This window comes from Dendroctonus ponderosae, unplaced genomic scaffold, assembly GCF_020466585.1.
Source record: "Dendroctonus ponderosae isolate FM_Combo_2020 unplaced genomic scaffold, Dpon_F_20191213v2 Dpon_F_20191213_1, whole genome shotgun sequence".
NCBI classification, from domain to species: Eukaryota; Metazoa; Arthropoda; class Insecta; order Coleoptera; family Curculionidae; genus Dendroctonus; species Dendroctonus ponderosae.
Genome location: NW_026017110.1, coordinates 57,125,755 through 57,147,502, shown reverse-complemented (window position 1 = coordinate 57,147,502; position 21,748 = coordinate 57,125,755). Strand labels below are relative to the sequence as shown.

Below are 21,748 nucleotides of genomic sequence, written 5' to 3'. Positions count from 1 at the left end.
GGTTTAATAATAAGAACACGTTATTGGACCGTGTAACGCTCCATTCGTACTGACCATAGGTACTAACTGCAAAACTTTTTCCGACTTGACAAAATTGACTGCATAAATTGCGCGGAACTCGAGTCTTGCGTTACTTTTGGGACACCTTTAACGAATCTTGAAAAACAAGCTCTGTTAGTAAAAGTTAAGTTTAAAAATTGTATTTTCTGTCATGAATAGAACCCGATTTAATTCAGCTCTGTCAGATTTTTTTGTATCGCAACATGCCTGCATCTCAAATTATATCAAACAACTAAATACTTACTTTAAGTTTAGCTTCATTAACGAACGCAATCATTAGTTAATCCAAACTTCATGGGATGTATAAATTGTTCATTTATAAAGAAATCGTTAATAGATATTTAAAATTAAAACACTTGATATATTGCGGACAAGGTCAAAAATATTGATATTTACTCTATTAATAACATTTTTTCTAAACTAATCAGTTGAAGTGCAATATCTATTGAGAATTGCAAACTATAAGTGCAACAAAAATATGTTACCTGATAATTCATCTGTAGCATTAAGCGAGTCCACAATGAATCAATAACTAAAACAATAAACCGAACATCACAAAATAACAACAATACATGTTACTGTGATAACAGTAAGCGGAACAATAAGTAAACATAAGCAACAGGTACTTATTGGAATTCATAAAGTGTTTGCGATAATTTTTAAACTTTGACAAATGAATCCAGACAAGGAATTTAGACCTGAACTTAATCGGTAATTTGCAAGTATTTCTATGCTATAATAAATACACTGGGCAGCAAATTTAGCGCAGAGCTTAACTATTTCTTAACTTTTAAATGTGAACATTTTCTCACCATGGACAAAATCTAAGTTGTAAGATAAGCAACAGAACTGAAACAAATTATACAGGGTGTTTAAATAGTGTCATGTTTCCTTGCTCAAAGGCTAAAACTGTCTGCTGGCAAAATCGGGCAACTCCGACGATTGGAAAAAGTATACCTACGATGTTAAAGCCTCATGTCTTTTGCGTAATTTAGATCTTTGGATCTTCAATCCTTCTGTTTGTATTGTGCTTGTTTTAACGAGCGTTGACATTATAATTTAATGTTTAAGCTATCCGTTAAATTTGCGGCGCAGTGCTGAAAATTTTGGTATCGATACTAATATTTCTGTGCGACACGACACTCCGAATCTATTGTATGAGTATTTACAACAATTTGGTGACAATTTGGTCTCTCTTAGAATCGCAATAATCAATTCAATTTAATAACATTATAAACTGTTTAGAAATATATTTATAAATGTTTAGAATTGAATAATTATTCAGTTCGCAAATAATCAGTATTCATAACAGAAATTCCCCAAGTATTAAAACGTAGTATGTATATCATAAATGGCTTATTGAATGATATTTATCATAATTATACGGAACGGGAATTAAATAAATATTAACTGGAGAGTACAACCGAACATAATGCTGTATTATTGTTCTGTATAGTGACAGCGGCAGTAGAATTTGATAGGTAAATTTCCTGATATGATGAGCTCGGAAATACAAACTATTGATGGCTTAACTTAATACTGCTAAGTTTCAGTACACAAAACTTATAATTCTCTGTGTTTTGGTAATAAATAATTAATACGAAAATAACAAAGTAGTTTTAAAAATCAAATTCGACAATTGCAACTACAGTAGAGTTGATTTTTGATACATCTATTTTAAAATTCCCGTTTAATATGCGCATTTTTAAATTTGAGTGTCGTGTAGTTCTAAGTGCAGGGGTTTGTCCAGCTCTCAAGTCAGGGTCATGTAGTAGAAATTCAATCTTTTGTTGTCAATAAAATTTAAAAAAATATTGTTGGTCGAACCATGATGGCATGGATGGTTGGTCATGACATGACAATGGTATCGTTGGATAGAGAATTTAAGTTCGATTTAGTCATAACAACATGAGTGAGAAAATTCGAGCAGTTTTGACCCAGAACGCGAAATTTGAATATCAGACACTTAGGTGCAAGGTTATGCCAAAATTTCATGTTTTCCGTCCCATTCTTGCTCAAACAAAATGAGCAAGAGCGCTCATTTTTACATCGTTTCAGAGAGAGCTAAATGAAATTTTTAGAAAGTCTTGATTTCAACAAGTTTTAGATTTTTCTTTGTTCTCTTCTACAAGAATTTTTTCTGGATAGCCTTTGTCAATAATAACAATAATTTGTCAAACTGTGATTTACTTTGACGCTCCTTTCACGAATTTGCGGATATGCGATTAGTTCTGGGGAAATGTACAGTAACATAGCAGAAGCTGCAAGAGCTCACGCCAACAAAGGGCTAGAGACAGTGGATTGACTTCGGGAAGATAGTGGACTACAATAGATGTTCAGGTATTGAACATAGTTGCAGTAGAGCCTTCCAGGGCCACTCAGAGCACAACAACTGACACTTTTCCAGGCACCAAATAAATATCTACCGGCTACATTCGTACCACGTATGTAAGATACACACAGCACAAGGACACATTAAACCAATGGATTACTGACCACCGGTACCAATTGAGCAGGAGTTAATTAACCGAATACCAGGAGCTTCTCGATAAGAGTGGATAATAAGGAGTTACACAGGCTCTAGCTTGTTTGGAGTTAATGACTCAAATGTATGGTTTATTTGTAAACATCAATTCGAGGTTATGGGGACAGTAATTGACATTTCGAAAAAGTAAGTTCCACATTCAACGGATGCTGTTGAATTTACCCTTCATCCTTGTCTATTTTATTGTCACTTTCTGTATAATTTGATGGTTGCCAGAGTTTTTTATAAGAGATAAGTTAAGAAAACGTATTTACTTATTATACCTGTGGCTGTAAAATGTCTTATTGGTTATATTATTATTATTTACATAAAATTCATAAATATGGGAGTGAGTACAAAACAATAAACAATTACAAAAGTACATAGAAATAAGCTTTTTACAGCCCGTTCGTTGGTTATGGACATATAGACCCCAATAAAAATAAAGTATGCTAATTATAGTCTAATTAATTGTAAATTAATGAAATGATAAAATATTTATGGAAACCCTCAGTTAACTGAATATGTGGACATTTAGATTAGATTTAGATTTGATTTAGAAACTACCTAAAACTAATCCATATTACTAACTCGAAGAACAATTGGCTTGTTATAAACAACGCATTGGTACTCGCAATTAAAGTGGATATTTATCGAACGTTCTTACTAGAGATGAACCGCTACCAATTTATGTCGAGATAACTAAAAATGAAACTAGTTTAGATATGAAATTTCCGAGTAAAAGCATTAAATATGTGGATACAAGGTAATGGACTAGACTTGAGTGAGTACTCAAGTTTTAAAAAAGGTATTTGAAAACAAGGCTCTCAAAACCTTTGAACTAGAGCGCAAGGAACTCTGTTGATTTAATTGGAGTTTCAAATGTGGTTACATAAAGATATCAATAATATCAAAAAATACATACAATAATAATTAAGATTGCTTGTGACATATTTGGTTTACTTTTATACTTTATATTCCTGCAAAAAAAATGTCTCAAATAATCAGTCTTATTGTCGGGGATCGGGGAGCTTTTTACGGAGGGATCAAAAAAGTTTAAAAGATTATCATATGTTTGAACCAGAGCTAGAAGGGTATGATTGTTTGTGCTAAATTATTGTAATAACATTATTAATGTAGTTAGGAAGTGTTAAATACAGGTGTTCGCAGATGACATCATGTTTTTTGCCAAAGGTAAAACAGCAAAGGACACAAACGAAGACAGCAAGGATATGCATATAAGCAATGCTTCTACAATCAATTGTTCACTGCACATTCTGTGCATACGCATACGTATGCTGTTATAGGTAGTAATTTTCAAATTGACCGCGCTTATTCATTGGCGGCGTTGCTAGCATTCTGGTCTCCTATTAGCCGGTTCTCCCAAATTTATCCCGTTCTTTATACAGGGTTATCCATTTTATGCTTGAAAAAGTGAAATAAAAAAAAACACACAAAATATTCAGATGGAGACGAAAATTTTAATTCAATATAAAGATTAAACCTTGCAATTATACGTGAAAACAATATAATTGAAATGTCCTCCACGGGACGGAGGTCCCAATCATACAGGCCTCTATTCTTTTGCGGTGATTTTGAATGACTTTTCGGCACATTACCGGTAATATCTCGGTCATAACTTCACGGATAATTGCTTTCAGCTGCTCAAGAGTTTGAGGATTGTTGGCGTAAACACAATCTTTCGCATAGCCCCACAAAAAGAAATCTAACGGTGTTAAGTCGCAGGATCTTGCGGGCCAATTGGCATCACTCAATCTCGAAATTACGCGTCCTGGAAATGTCTCTTACAATAGGACTCTAACTGCCAATGTTGTGTGACTCGTTGCCCCATCTTGCTGGAACCACATGTCTTCCAGATCATAATCTTCAATTTCTCTCCAAAAATAATCGGTTAACATGCGTCCATAGCGCTCAGATTTGACTGTCATGGCTCTTCCTTGATCGTTTTCAAAAAAATACGGTCACTTTTTCAGGGTGCAAAGGCATTACTGCGATCACCTGAGGATTTTAAGAGGCCCTTATACGGCTGTTCTGTTTATTCACGTAACCACCGACCGAAAAATCGGCCTCATCGCTGAAGAAAATTCGGTTCGAAAAATCATCATCAACGGCTTGCTGTTCAATCACCCAATTTGCGTATGTTCTGCGTTGCCCAAGGTCTTGAGTCAGTTGGACTTTGTACGGATGGAGCTTCAAATTCAATTGCAAAATTCGCCCCAATGAGCCGTAAGACAAGCCGAAATGTTGAGCACGTCGGGGAATCGACAAATTCTTCCTCCACACTTCGAGCAACAACAGCGATATTTTCAACTGAATGAATGTTGCGATGATGCACAGGCCTTACAATATCAGTAACCGATCCAGTCTCTTCAAAATTTTTCTATTGTGTTCGAAATTGTTTGCTTTGTGGGTCGATTATGTCGACCGAAATCTGCTCGTAAAGCCCTAAACGTTGATACAGAAGAATCATTTTTATAGTAACATTTAATAATTTTTACTCGTTATTCGACAGTTAAACGATCCATATTCCAAAATGTCATACCTTCAACTAAAACGAAAACGCGTCGGATGACGTTTACCTTTGACAGATATCAAATAGCAACGTTTTACTTTCCAAACCTCGAATTGGATAACCCGTTATTACGTATTTCTGTTATTTTTTCTACGTTGAATACGTTTTCTTCGGTTGCATTGGTAGTTTGTGTTTGGGTTCCTTTTCATATAAAAATGTATGCCGAAGAAGATGCCGCTGGCTTTATAACATTATGAGGCCTTTAGTGTAGCGAAAAACCGATAAGTAACCAGCCCATAGGAGAGATTTTCATCAGTGATCCGCGCAAACTAGAGGTGTTCTAAATTACTATTTTTCTCTAACAGGTTTCAACGTTCTAGTTTCACTTTGGTAATAGGTTCCAAAATATTGTTATAAAATTAACATGTTACTTTATATTTTTTCCTTCAAAGCCCGCAATGCTGATTGTAGAAACAGTGGTGATAAATATAAGGCGCCAATTAATCGATTTTTTTGTTTAAAACATATTTATTAAATCTTAGTAACCTCAATAATCACGTACTTTACACAAATTAAAATTAACGGTAGTCAAAAGGTAACTCTGTGACACACACTCACTAACAAGCATTATCATTAATGAAATAGGCAGATAATGCAGATTTTGAAATGTGACAGGCTAGGGCACCCCCAGGACCGGTTTCCAGCCTATTGACTCTCAGCGTTCAGCCTAAAATTAGCGATTCTGAAACTTGCGCTTCTTAATGCCAATGTATTCACATCGGCGCGGAAACTAGTGCTGATGCCGAAAGCTTTTCATTGTTCACTATTCATTAATGTTTAACTAATAATCAAAATTGACCAAGAGGGTACTCTGTGAGATGCACTCACCTGAATAGTAATTATAACATAAACTAATATTAAGGTACACTAACTGTATACGTAGACTTCTGCGGGCACTGATAGCAAGCTCTAACAATTTTCCCTTATTTATTAAACTACTCCCACCCCCGAAGATTATACTATTGAGCGGGATTCCAAACCTAATGCCGTGTGGAGCTTGAGCAAAATTCAATCGTCCCAAGGTCTCCAAAACTCTTCTTGAAATACGACCGTCCAGAACGCATGCATGTTTTTTCCTTTTGTAAGATTGCGGATGGTGAGGAATTTTCTCTTACAATGAATAGAGTTCTAGAGAACCGGTACCTATAGCTGACACTTTTATGCCTGTTTTAACTATTTATTTACTTCTTACCAAACATAGTCAAAGAGTAGATATAATATATTATCTTCCCTTTGACATATTAATGTAATTGGTATGGCGATTGTAGCTGCAGTTTGTCGTTACTTTTTCAGGAACAATACAAGCAATATAATCAGGTGAGTTGAACCGACATGGAATACTTATTGCAAACAAATTTAATGGTTTCGCAGATATCTGAGTTATTCATCGACGACATGAACATCAACATCGATATCAATATGAGCAAAAAACCGCGCTGAGCGAATTTATCTATATAATATTAAGTTATTTATTATTTCTTTGATGAGTAAAGTTAAAGAACATTAGTCAAATGCAAACAACTTCCAAATCTTTATCACGAATAACATCAATGTTGAGAAGAACGAACCCAAACAGCGCATCACGCGAACCGCGTGCTCTAATAGAACGTCGTGGAACGGAAGAGATCAAAAGATCATAATAGAAATGAAAAAGCATAATATTGACATTTGCGGGATCTCTGAGACAACGAAAAAGGGACGAGGAACATCAAAATGCGCAGAATTCATACCAATATACAGTGAAAAAGCAAAACAAGAAAGAGCGTACTCGGCTGTTGGAATTTTGCTGCACGATAAATATGCACAGAGCATCGAATACATCAACGACAGAATATGAAAAATCACCCTAAACACAACACAACACAACACACTTGATAAGCACGTATGCCCCAGACATATCTAACCCCACAACAGAAACTGGAACTTTTTATCAGCAACTAACAAACTTCATAGACAACAAAAATACGAAACACGAAATTATCATACTCGGAGATCTGAATGCACGGATCGGCAACGATGTCATACCAGGTATAAAGCAAAAGTATAACAAATTAATGAAAACGACTAAACAGTAATAGACTTCTACGTTAGAAATGAAGTGCGGATCAACAACACATACTTCGCACATAAAGACCAGCACAAATACACGTTCGAGGCGAGCGATCGATGATAGACTTCATACTCACAAATCGAGTGATAACACCCTCACATGCAGGTAACCTGGAGACTGATCACAATGTTCATGCAATGTTCAAAATTGTTCTATGCAAGATACTAAGATACTACTACAATGTCCACAGCAAACGCAAAAAACACCAGTTCATCGAAAAGCTCTAAACGGAGTGCACAAAATTCCTCTTTGAGAACAGAATTACTAACAAACTAAATGAGTTAGATCTAAAACCAGATTGGGGAGTAGAAGAGAGCTGGCAAGGTATTGAGAAATGCATCAAAAAAGCGGTGGGATAAGCGACTGGAAAGTGTAAAATTAATATAAGCGCGACAAAGCACACCAAACCGCGGCTTTGTCAAGAGGTACAAGAACTCTCCGAATGAAAACGGAAAAGCGCACCGTCAGAAGAAACTCTTGCAAAATATGTCCACATACGGGTAAACGCAAGAATAAAATAAATCAAAAGAGAACATTGGGCTAAAGGCTAAGGCTCAAAGACAAATACGGAAATTGCTTCGAAATAGAAAAACACAAGTTAACGAGTTCGTGCAGACCAAAGAAGTGCCAATAGAGATCTGAAGATAAGCTGAAGAAACGCTGAATTTAAACGAATACCAAACATATACAGGATTATTCACGCTATACAGCACGGAAATTTGCGGCTAAACCGTTTGATTTAAAAAAAGTATAATTGCAGACGCCTACTGGGCGTACATTTTAAAAATGTTTTAATGTACATGGTGTCCCCAAAGCCCTAAAGGTATCGAAGTTGTGTTTCTTTAAATGAAATAAATAAGTATTTGTTTTAGTAGGGTTTATAATACCTAAATCTTAATGTTTTTTAAATAATCCGAAATTTATCAAAATCTAATCTAATATTAATGTGTATTATTTACGTTATGTAAGCGTAATTTGCAGTGAAGTGTAACAAGAGATCATATTTTATATCCCTATGATAACAAACTTACCATGTTATACAAGGTGTCCACAAATTTAAGCTAATCAAATAAGAACTTTTCACATCAAATGTTTACAATTTTTCGAGTTACGACGGTTACCATGTCTTCCAGTTAGCAATAATTATGTGTAACAAGAAACAACTGAGCGTTTTGGCTGTAGAATTACTTTCAAAAAAAACAAAAGTAGAAAAGTTTTTCAATGCGACGTAACCTTTACGGTTATATGCGTTCAACCGAAAACATGCAATCAATGGTTTGAAGCCATTTTCAAATTTCATAATCTGGGCAGAGCCGATTAAAATCGAGAAACAATATTGTTAAACATCCTTTTGAGCTCTCACATAAACAGGAACTAAAATAACAGACCCTGTATAACACGTTTCAAGACGCCGTGTATAGTTGAGGGGTTTTAAAATGCCACCAACTAAAATACTCATTAGTGAGTGTCACCCTGTACATTCATTAAAAAGCTTTATATGACTGTCGTTTACTTGGAGCTCGATGAAATTCGTTTTCGTTTGAAAATTAAAATTAATACGGTGGCACCTCGTATACTTTAATAATCTTTAATTGTAGATTACTCGATAAAAAGTAATTTGTTAAGTATAAAGTCGAATGAATGTCTAAACTTATTTCGCCTTTATGCAATTAGCAAAATATTTTAGCAGGGCATTTCTTAACAAAAGAGAGTTATCAACCACGAACGAGTAGATCTAGATCGATTGTGTACTTTATCTAATTCAATTTAATGCTTTACAGAATATTTGAAGCAAAACACTTGGAATTAATTGCAGGTAATTGAGTAAAAATTATTTCAAATAACCGCAATACACAAAACCATGCTACAAGTTTGTATTAAATTGCGATATATGATAAAAAATGGTCAGTCCTAAGAAACTATTTTAAATTTGTTATTGGTCACAAACACAATATTACAGCAATTTTTGCCAATGAACAAATTATAATACTTTACTACGTCGGAAAATTGCGTTTCTGGTGCTTTTGTAATTTAAAAACGATATTATTTCAAATGAGAAGTAATAAAATAAAGAATGTATTGAAATAAATGCTATAATTTAAGTCGAACGCTAATGGAAATATGGTCAATTTCGATACATACTTCGTTTTGCATTTAACTAATGTTTAACAAAATGTGTTGAACATGAAGCCATCAATTGCTTGCAGTTCTGTAAAGTCAGTTTTGAAAAAAAGATTCAAATTTGATATTGAAAATTACAGGAAAACTTTTCTGATGACGTTCAGTACATAATTTGCTAAGCAAACCTTGATTACAAGAACTTTTATGAATCATACAATTGTTACATACATTTTCACAGAATGTCTCCCTACAAATTATTTTGTATGCTTTAAAGCTATATAGGTCGACCTAAAAGATATGGAACTAATACAATAAACGCCCAAAATCTTAAAGGTACATTTCATTGTGCACTGTTTTTCTTTTTTGGTCGACCATTGTTCAGATAAGCCAGGTCATCGTTAAACTGAATTTTTAAACCCTCCGAGCCGCAAAATGGTTTGTTGAGCATTTGACCTGAGCAAGTGGAATTACCCGCCTGTCACCTCTCCTTTATAGGAGGAGTGCAAGGATAATGTCGCAAAGCTCATACAGAATCTCATCTTGCTCATTTCATTTTACTAAGATGAAAGCAAAATGTTTAAATAATTTTTTTCTCGTAATGATGATGACTTTTAAAGAGATGCCATTCAGAATCATTCAGAAGAAGAGTGGCAAGTTTCGTTTTACATACCCATCACAATGGAGACTAAATATGCTAAATGCTATTATTTTCAACCGCTTCGGTCCTCTAGTTTAAAATGCTACTAATAGTTTCAGATCTAATTTGAAATTTATAACAACGAAATTTTCATCGTTTATAGTGGTCAACCAGAGGTAATCACTATGGTAATTATTAGAATATAGAAACTGAGACTTTTCATTAGTATTATTTATTAACATTTGCGATTCGGTTTCTGCAATTTATAAATGCAACTATTTATAAATTGAAAGAAATATAATGGACACTTGGACATCATGTTAAATCACCGTTACGTAAGATTAATTAAAACTATCTTGAAATTTCGAAAGTAGGTGGCAGGCAGGTTTCACTTTATTTTGGTTTGTGTTCGTTTTTTACCGATTACGCCAAATACTACAGTCGTTCGAGCGAATCTATGTGCCTCTTACATTTTGTTTATTGTTTGCAGTTTACGTTGTTGCATTGTTGAAAAACTTGGTGGTCTGGGTTTATCAATAAAGTTCTTAGACTTTATCTGTATCTGTACAGACAATTATTTCTATTGGGAACTATTCCTCTGTGTTTGTATCTTCTGTCCATTACGATTGTACGTGATATATTTTGTACTGATTTTTCACCATTGTTGACTGTATTGTACGTACTTTATGCTGTAGTATTTTGTTTTGTTTTTTTTACTCGCTTTGTCCATAAAATTTGTGAGTTTATCCGTGGCAACAAAGCGTATTTTGAATTGATTTAATTTTGATATTCTTATGACACGATCAAAGCAATTAACTTCGGTACATGATCAACTGAGGTTCATATTTACACCATACGTTCTCGATTTCCTAGGCACGTTTTTTCTTTTGTGTGTTTTTTTTAAATATTAATATATTTGCTTAACGACCCTACCTATAAAATTAGTTATTGATGATTGATGACATTAAAAAAATGATTTTGCCATGTTTAAACGAGGAAAATTAGATGAGTACGAATTGTCAGAAAACCGGAAACACACAAGTAATATGTTCGCCACAATTGCATTTTAATTCAGTTAGTATTATCGGTTCAAACAAAAATAATGCTGTAGTGTAAGCAGAAATATTCAAAGCAACCGTATAAAAATGTATCGAAAAGTTCATTATTTTTGCCATTTGCATTAAATCTGCCATTTGCCGTTAATGTATTCATTATAACAAATTGTCGAAATAAAATACAATGTGGTTTTAAAGTATACGTTGTATAACTAAATTAAATTATTTGAAAGAGACAGGCAAATAAATTTAAAAGTTTTTGGAAAATATGTACCTACTCATCATACAATTTAATTGAAATCGCGAATTTTACACCAAATTTCTTGAGGTTCAATAAGTAAGTACAAGAGTCGAATGCTATAAAATTTCACACCTAATACGGGTGTATTAGCTCACCGATGCCAAACCTTTTTTCTTGAACAAAAGTTTTACTTGCAGTTTTATGAAAAATGTGATTTTAATTTGGCGTTGATTTGATTGATTTTGAATATAGCATATTAAAAATGTACCTTAATTTTATCAAGTTGGGTGTCGATCGCTGACCATGGTGACGATCTGGTCAAGCACAAAAGTTGACTTTTAATAATAAATAAAAAAGTACTAATTTTCAATAATAACTATGTAATTATTATGGTAACCGTATTAATCGCAGTCAGTTATTACATAAACCGGAAAATTGATGTCAATATATTTAAAAAAATCAATATGTATTTTAAAAGCGTAGACTGCATAGTTATATACCTACATATATTGCAATAATTGATGCTGTCTAGTTAGACAATCTACTAGAAATTTATCGCTAGTTCAATTGTGATATAAATTTTACAAAGAGCATTTCTGATAGATGAGACTGAATATTAACTACATTATGGCAAGATCAAAGCCACCTTATTAAGTATGAACAGAAAAAAACATTTAATTATGCAGTTCAGATCAAGTCAAAGACGTAATTTTCAATACCACTGCAAATCATAAGCTTGAAATTTGCTTTATAAATTGTACTTGTTTCAATCAAAACTAGAATATAAAAACTAGTAAATATCGCTTGTAATGAAGCGAACTCCGATTTACTTATAATTTAAAGCAATATTCTTTACGAAAATATAAACATTTAAATTAAAACTGTTAATGTTTGTTGTTGATATATAACGTAAACTTAAAAAATTGGTGCATTCATACAAATTAGTATTCTGACTATCAAAACTACAATGTATATTATTTAAAAAAAAAAAAATTGTAAAAATGCATGCAACTTACAAGTAATATGAAAAATAGGAATCCAGATTGGCCGGTATACGCTCTGTCGCACGTGGAAAACTGTTACAGTACGGTTTTCAATCAATTCAAATTCACGACACTCAACTCCTTACTACCTGGAGTAAAATTGTCTTCTAAATATCTCAGGTGAGTGCTTTTAGGTATCGTATCTCGTTGGGAGCACACTGATCTCGACTGATTATAATACAGAGACGGGCTAGCTTCCACCCACTAAGCACGGAACCTTTTTGAAACTTTCTATCAAATCTCATATGGACAACTTTTGCAACATTTAAAACCAATCATTTTTTTATGGTTTTGATTGTTCCTGATAAAGTTTCAAAAAAATGCGATGTCAAAATGCTAATTGGATTTGAGTAAACTTAATCGTTCAGTTATTCTGCTCAACATGTTTTGCAATTCTTGCACTCCTTAAAGTTGAGTTTTGAAATAGACGTAGATTTCAAGATGGCAGTAATTGTTTAATTTCGTTCTTCGATTTCGTCAATGTTTCAATCTCTAATGCAGTTCTGGCATCTTCTTGCAACTTAGAAATTGATTGGAAACTATTCTTTAGGAGATCTCGAATTAATTCAAGACAATTGAAACTTTGAGAAAAAGACCTTCTAATACCAACTTGAGGATTTTGTTTGTTTAAAAGAAACTGAATTAGATATTTTAAAAATATTGTTCCAACTAACAAATACAAGCAGTGAGTGCATTAAAGATACATTCTGAAAGTACGAAATTGGAAAATATTGTGCGTTTTACAATCACTCTTTTAAGGCAATGTATTTGCAAATAGTGAAGGTTTTAACCAGATGGGCGGATGGCTCAATAAAAGTTGGATTTTATGGGAAAATATTATAAAATATTCTGCAACTCAGTGTACTTTAACAAAATTTTAAATATGCTTTACTCAATGACAAGTTTTGAACATTAACTAATAAATTTGCCTCGCTTAACAATATCTAATAGATAATTGATTAAAATCTAATTAAACGCTAATGCTTTCCAAAATATAAATAATCCGGTACTGGCTTACATATTTCATCAACATCTAATTTAATATTGACATCAAATAATCAAAACAATGGAACGATATCATAATTACAGTAGTTCCCATATTTCGTACCATATGCATTGTCCTTACATTATACGAGTGTAGCATTTTAAATAGTTTTTAAAAATATTCAACTAGCAACATGAGAAACCATATCTACCGCAAAAACCCTATGAAAAATTCAGTTTAACGATAACAAATGTTTATTAATCAGTCACCCAATGTGGTACTTGCAAAAAGGTAGTTTTGCTTGGGAAATTCTATCGCACGCATTTTGCATAGCATTTTATATACAAGGTATGTGAAGGGCCCGATGCCTTTCTGATTAAAATCCATCTCGACTTAAAATTGAGTCAGCAAATGCTGGTTATTGTATTAGAGGATGCTGAAGTTTGAGCAATAGTTTGAAAATCACTTAAAGTCTCTTAACTATCGATTTAAGTTCTTTGTTGATGTTGGCTGCGGACCCACAGCAACCACTAAAGTCAGGGAATTTGCAATAAACAGCTTCACAGCAATCATCCACCGGCTTCAATTGTTCACAAGTTTATAAGCACACTTTTTATGTACTACACAGGGTGATTTAAAATTGGCGTCATTCCTTTTAGGGGGTTATAGGGGCCCACTTGGAGAGCATACTTGCTTCTTGAGTGATCATAGGTATAGTAAGTTAAGGAAAGCTTGCATTCACGGGTTCCCTTGAGCCTGCATTTTATTGATATTTTTGGGAATCGTATTTCAGTATGCACCATTCATTAGCCGTATTCTGATTGTGTATCGGTAACTTGTTTGTGTATTTTTAAAATAATTTTCCGGGAATACGCTTAGTGTTTCTGTTTTGTTCATTTTTTTGAATTGAAATTGTTTATTATGTATTGTGTTAAGCGACCGAAAATTATTTTTTTGTGGAATTTCTTTTCTGCATTAGATGATAATTCTGCAAAATGCAATTTATGTAAAGCAAAATTATCTTTACAAAACTTTAAAAAATATAAATTACAAATATTTTAAAATTGTTTCTGCAAGTGACGCACAATTGCCCATCGCCTTGACGCTGCTATATCACGAAAACGGCAACCGCAAGTGAAATCACATTCACTTTCAAAAGTTTTTTTGAGTTTTTCAGTTTTTCAAGAGTTTCAAATCAAGTTTTAGCTCATCTCTAAACTAGAGCGGTTCAAACAAACCGCTCTTGCTTCACGCGTGGCGCCGTGATCCAGAAATTGCGACGCAGTGCGTGTCAGTTTGAGCATCACTTTGCAATCAATATGAATGAATTGAAATGGCGAAATACTTATATAAATCACCGAATATTTTTTATTCATCTAAAATACCCATTGACAATTTAAAATAATATCAGAATTTCCTTATTAGTTAACTAATTAACTCCTTTGCAATGTCACACCAAGTTCGAGTTTTCAATTTGGCTTTCAGATAGCCGGTATGTTTTGTATCTTACAGCTCCTAATGTTATATGAACAAATATTTCAATTAACCCCTTTTCTGCAATTTAAATAAATTGCAAAAATCAGTAAGTATTGAATTTGTTTAACGCAAGAATAATATGATAATTTCCATATTCATATTAGTCAGTCTAATAATTAGACATTGAATTTAATTTTCTTTTGAATGTAAAATATATATTTTGTTGATGCTCCGGAGGAATGTACGTAGTTTCGCCACTGTTCTCGGCAGCGAAAGAATTACTTTTGCCCATTACAATGACGACAATTTACCTTTCCGCCCATTTCCCCCAAATTAACTTTTGTTCATTCGGTGTGGAAATTAATAACTTTCGCCACTCACGCTTCTGACAGTGTGGCTGTTTGCCTCTGACTATCAGCTGACAACAGTTTTGACAACATTTTAAAAGTTTTTTTAAAACCTTATCCCTAAAATTGTTGACATGTAATTTTTCAATATCTATTAAGATCCAGATCTTCATCCAAAGAAATCGAGTATACTTTTATGCATTGTAATTTACATATTCTAACGAAAGTAGAACAACAAATAAATATTTACAGTAAAATGTACATATCTAATCAATCTTTTGATGGGCTAATAAAATTTTACTCAACTACGCTACAAACTCAATTATTACTAATGCAGATGATTCGTCGCAAAGATTAAATTATATTACTGTTTACACAGCAACTCTATGTACTCTGGCAAGGGATATTGGAAAAATAATTACTAAAGTGTACCTTATAAACCGTTTATCGAAATGTAATTACTACTTGAGGTTTCACTGTTTTATAGAATGCGCATAATAAACACGTTAATTAACTTATACAATTTGAAATTAAAATTTAGCATTAAAAATTAAAAGTTATTTTCTACGTAGAACTACATACTGTAACACTACATGTAATATGATGCAAATGAATGCAAACTTTTCAACATTTGGATGAACAACATTTTAAACAGACACACGACGCGCTGATTCATTGCATAATCGGTTGCAATGTTTTATAATCAAATCAAAATCAAATCGAATTAATCAGAATCAACAACAAAAAAGTAAAGATGCTTTGGAAAAAACTCTCTCCTGTAACTGAAGTTGGAGGAACGACATTAAGACCTAAACTTAGGAGGATTATTGTAATTGTACTTTTCCAGTTACGGATAACAGCCCATATTCATGGGATACCCTGTATAGTGAAAGGTTCAATACTATTTCCTCTTAGATGGGTATTGAGCAAATCCAATTAAACGTTAGCAAATAATACATATATATTAAAGAAAGAGAAATAAGTACTAAGGAAGTTATAAATAAATACTAGAAAATATAAAGATATATTCAGCTACAGTCAAAAGGGCCACTCTATCGGACACTCACCTTGTACTTGGACCAACGAACGGGGCACAAACACTAATTATGTCCATCAATAAGCAATTTTACGTAGGAAATATCATCTTATAGAGAAGGGAAAACATATGGAATCGATCACATTTTAAGCACCTACTGTTTTAGCTATGGGACACTTGTTCATAGCTTTGGTTTTTAATTTAATGTTTTCTCACCTGAAATGAATCGTTGGTATGTTAAGCGTTTAAAACGGTCTATTTTTCTTATCATATCTAAGTACTACGAGGACATATTAAATACGGTTCCATATCGGATTACCGTATTGGTCACATTATGTTTTGTTTTATCATTTTCTGCTGGGGAAACCCATCCTTAAAACCAAATATTAAGACGAACCGCATGGTCTTGCGAGGCTCTTCACGACTCTTGCGAAGTCTTGGTCTTGTTCTTGATTTTTTTGCAAGACTAACACCAGTATCGCCCATCTCTAACTAGCACCACGAATTAAAGTAGAACACGTTTTTTTGCAGTTAGCCATCCATCAATTTGAAAAATTAAAAATATTGTTACATCGAATTTGCTTTACAGTGAACGGTTGTTTTGTTCTTGATGATATTATCATGTCTTCGTATTTTTCTGAAATGTAAATTCAATTGTGTCACTTTACACAACCAAAATTCCTGTCACAGGGCCAAAACGAATGTTCTTTTATTGGAAAATAATGGTATATTTTATTAAATCGCCTAATAGCCTGCAATGCCAGTAAATTCTGCCCCGCACAACCATCGGAAAAAACTGCGTATACCAAAAGCTGTCCAAAATTAATAATCCTGGACAGAAATATGTGGAAGAAGCATTTTTGCATATAGTCAAAAGCGAGAGCCACGACGTCAGAACTTTCGTTACACATATTTTTGACCGATTTGATTTCATTATAAAACTTTTGCCACTCTCTTTGTATTTACGTTACGGTTAATATGTTTAAGCCTGGCTCCAAGGTTTTCACTTTCCGAGCAAACATCAACCTGTGGTCTTTCAAATTTAAGATTGAAGTTTTGAAATATTCGATGTTCTTTCTTGTTTAGGGGTTTCACTTCTTTCTCGATGTCCTAGAATGGGTTAAACTTCCACCAGTCCCTGTAAATAGTATAGTAAGTATCTTGCTCGCTTTTTGGCCTACCGTCGTATAGATTAGCTATTATTTATCTCTTTTCCTCCTCAAAGCTCGCATTGACAGTCTCATTAAACGTTAATATGCACTTGCTCATTTTGTAGTTAGTATCTGATTAACTCGTTCCACTTATTATTTTGGTTAATTCATTTCGTATTCTTAAAGGCAGCCCGTTTTCACATTTATTCCTTCCTATGAAGGCGCGTACAGACATGCCAAACATAACACAGTAACGCAACACCGTGGCGTAACATTCGTTGTTGCGTATCGAAGATACGATGTTATTGAACAAAAAGCGCAGTGTATACGTATCATCATCACACAACCTTTTTCGTTCCATCAGTCCATACAATCATGTTCATCAACCTCCGCGTTGAAGCGTCCATTCTTCATCAACATTCCACATCATAAAGACATTATCAAAGTTTTTACCACTAGAACCATTGAATCTGGATTTGAAGAGGTAGAAAATCTTGTTACTTGCCCCCATGTATAGTCGAGGGAACACCATAAATCATACCAATAATAAAAAATATGTAAGTATCGAAGTGCCGGCACTGTGCATTTTGATTAGGCTTACTAATCGCCGATTAAACTAATCCGGGGTTTGACACATAGGTGACCGATTTAATAGTAAGTCCCGGAAAATTATGGAGACAAAAATTACCAGACTTCAAATTTTTTGCTAAATAAATAAGCTACAAATTCATTAGGAACGTTATCTGAGTAATACATTACTCAATTAGACTGATACAACACTCAATTAGACTGATACAAGACTCAACAACTGATAAGGAAATTTCAGTGAGCGTTTTCTTATACTACTTTAAAATAAATTTCAACCAGTATATAACGGGTTATGCAATTCGAGGTTGGGAAAGTAAAACCTTGCTATTTGATATCTGTCAAAGGTAAACGTCATCTGTAGTGTTTTTGTTTCAGTTGAAGGTTTGCATTTTGGAATAGGGATAGTTTAACTGTCGAAGAACGCGTAAAAATTATTAAATGTTACTATAAAAATGGTGATTCTGATGTATTAACTTTTAGGACAGTGCTTCCCACACTTTTTTTCTCGTGAACCACTTTTAAAGTTTTACTATTTTCGGTAGACCCGCTGCTGCTACATTTCTACTGTATTCCCAAAACTCCTCAAAAATATCACCCCGAATTGGGGGTGTTAAGAAGAAAAAAAGTAGCACATTTCCTTGTGTCCTATTTATTAAAATAATTCTTGTGGTTATACAAAATTATAAACATTTATTATTACAAACAATCAACAATAAATTCTGAAATGTAAATCAACAATACACTACTTATTCTACTACTTCTCACACTCATACTTTTAATGAGACGTATGTACTTGATGAATTGACAGCAAATTATCAGTAGTTGGTTTCAGTTTTGTAAGAAGTAATCCCAAATCTCCCCGTTCTGTGATGTTCAATCTGCTCCTTTTTTTGTTAACAGGTTGGTACGTTAACCTTTCCTGGCTTTTTGTTCCTTTATTGAAGTTTTGGATCATTTCTAGTATAAATTTTTTACTACATAACTACCCACTACAGCTACACTCAAATAGTAGAATAAATATAATATGATTGATAAATTACAATATACAATAAAACCATGTATAACAAATAGGCAGATACTTACTTTTTTCGGCACTGCACTTCAAGTCACACAAAATTTCGGAAGCAAATGAGTAACGTTTCCTGTGTTGAACGTTTTTTAGACTTAGCCAGTTAGGGCTTTTAGTCTATAGTGCTGGCCAACGAGTGAGCCTGAGTGAGGAAGGGGATTATTTGCCTGAGATTAATCAGTGAACCAAAAAAATAAAAATAAAAAAATGAAAATAGATCCACTGAAAAAGAAGAAGTAAGTTTTGGATAATTTGGAAGAAGCAGGTTCTGTCGTTTGGCCTTATTTATTTGTAATGCGTTTAAATTTAGTTTTTCTTTAAGCCGGGTTTTTGCTTAAGGTGGGTGTTTCCAAGGGGCGTCTGCCATTAGACTTTTGGGAGATTTTAAGTGTATCTTTGGGATTGTTGAGTAACGTTTTGTTCTTGGCATTCGTATTTATACTAATGTAGATTGCAAGCACAGGGCAAGTCGAATTTCATCACTTTGCAGGTCTAAACAAGCATCCCGGACGAGCGGGCGCACGGGCAAGTCTCGACATGTGGTGTACACTTGTACTATTATCTATAGTTCTGTTCAATTATGTGTTTGAACAGAGTCTCGCATATTTTTGAGTACCTACCTAGTGAATGATGCTACCTGCCTACGTTGATAGGTAAATCTAAGCAAAAATTTCTGTTCCATTATTAAAACCAGCTAATTTTTCATCTACCCCCCTTACAACTTGTGAACCCCTGTTTTCTTTTCACGTCTACGTGGACCCGTCTGGTCTCCTATGGACCCCTTGGGGTCCACCTGGACGACTTTGGGAACCTATGGTTTAGGGCTTTACGACTAGATTACGCTCAACATATTCGACCCACAGAGCAAATAATTTCGAACACAGTGAACAAATTTGAAAAGATTGGATCGGTTACTGATATTGTAAGGCCTGTGTATCATCACAACATTCGTTCAGCTGAAAATATCGCTGTTGTTGCTGAAAGTGTGGAGGAAGACCCTAATTCGTCGATTCCCCGACGTCCGCAACATTTCGGCTTGTCTTACGGCTCATTGTGGCGAATTTTGCAATTGGATTTAAAGCTCCATCTGTACAAAGTCCAACTGACTCAAGTACTTAAGCCTCAAGACCATTGGCATCGCAGAACATACGCAAATTGGGCGATTGAACAACAAGCCGTTGATGATAATTTTTCGAACCGAATTTTCTTCAGCGATGAGGCTCATTTTTCGCTCGGTGGTTACGTGAATAAACAGAACAGCCGTATATGGGGGTCTCAAAATCCTCAGGTGATCGCAGAAAGGCCCTTGCATCCTGAAAAAGTTACCGTATTTTTTTTAAAACGATCATGGAAGAGCCATAACAGTCAATTCTGCGCTCAGGCTATGGACGCATGTTAACCGATTATTTTTGAGAAGATTGAAGATTATGATCTGGAAGACATGTGGTTCCAGCAGGATGGGGCAACGAGTCACACAAGACTGGCAGTTAGAGCCCTATTGCAAGAGACATTTCCAGAACGCGTAATTTCGAGATTGAGTGAGGTCAATTGGCCCGCAAGATACTGCGACTTAACACCGCTAGATTTCGTTTTGTGGGGCTATGCGAAAGATCGTGTTTACGCCAACAATCCTCAAACTCTTGAGCAACAAGAAACCCATGTCCGTGAAGTTATGACCGGTAATGTGCCAAAAAGGTTATGCATATAGAAATTTCGTAGTATTTTCACCACTTAACGATTGAAAATGAACCGTCCTGCATAAGCAATCACACGTTCCACGGTATGATTGATATTTTTAATTTGCCAGCTTTCGATTTACAAATTGTAATGTAATGCTTATACTTTACATAACGTATGAAATTATGTTGAATTAATAGTGTTAAAAACGAATGTCCATGTCCACGTCACATGTTCTTTAAAAAAATGATCTAACAGCAATTTTTATACAATTTGTTTCGCTCGTACCAACAATTGATTGAACTCTTACAAAACATTGATTTCAAAGCATAATAATAAATATTTCTCTTTCAATTTAAAAAAAAACTATACTGAAACATTGACATGCTAAGGACAAATATGAGGCATAAGTCAATAGTTTTATAAAGTGGAAGTACGCAACACTTCATGCTTTTTTGTGTATTAAGTAGTTTCGTTCAATAGCTTACCTTTTCAGGGCCGACTTAAGTATTTTTAATCGCATTTTGACCGGTAGTTAATCGTAAAGTGGGTTAAATCGTGAAGCAAGAATTTTCTTTTATAAAATTGTAATATTATATTTATTTTTTACAAAGTTCTTTTTGGGTATTTGGCCTAAAAAATTTTTGTCTTTAAAAAAGACAGAATTTCCTCACGTCTTTTATTACAGATTGATAAATAGTGTTCCTATTTCGCAATAAGAACGAATTATTTATCAAAAAGTAATCAAGAACTATCACCTAGAGGGTATCCTGTGTAACAATAGTAGGATAATATAATATATCAAAATTCGCTCTGATAATTCGTTTGTACAAATTGTCAGTTATGTGACTTTGACTTAATCTCATTGTTTAAATTAATAAAGGTAATGTTAATTAATAATTTTGGTGTAAATTTAATTTGGGTGTATGTTTCTTTGGTCTACTTCAGATTTTAGCATAGGTAACCATGTATGACTTAAATTAAATGAACAGGAAGCAACACAATTATTTTGATTTAGTAAAATTAGTGCGCTTT

At 33.9% G+C, this 21,748-nt stretch overlaps 1 protein-coding gene across 3 annotated transcripts in view; it reads right to left on the bottom strand.

Annotated features, from left to right (window-relative positions):
• The window catches only part of LOC109537983 (solute carrier family 41 member 1), a 35,324-nt gene extending 18,873 nt beyond the window's left edge, over positions 1–16,451 (bottom strand). The window contains exon 1 of one of the 3 annotated variants that reach the window (XM_019905001.2): positions 16,260–16,451. The gene's annotated coding sequence lies outside the window, so the exon portion shown is untranslated. Of the gene's footprint in view, positions 1–545; positions 657–12,357; positions 12,521–16,259 lie in introns of those variants that run through there. The other 2 variants (XM_019905000.2, XM_019905002.2) reach the window with 2 other exon arrangements.
• Between the last annotated feature and the right edge of the window lie 5,297 nt (positions 16,452–21,748).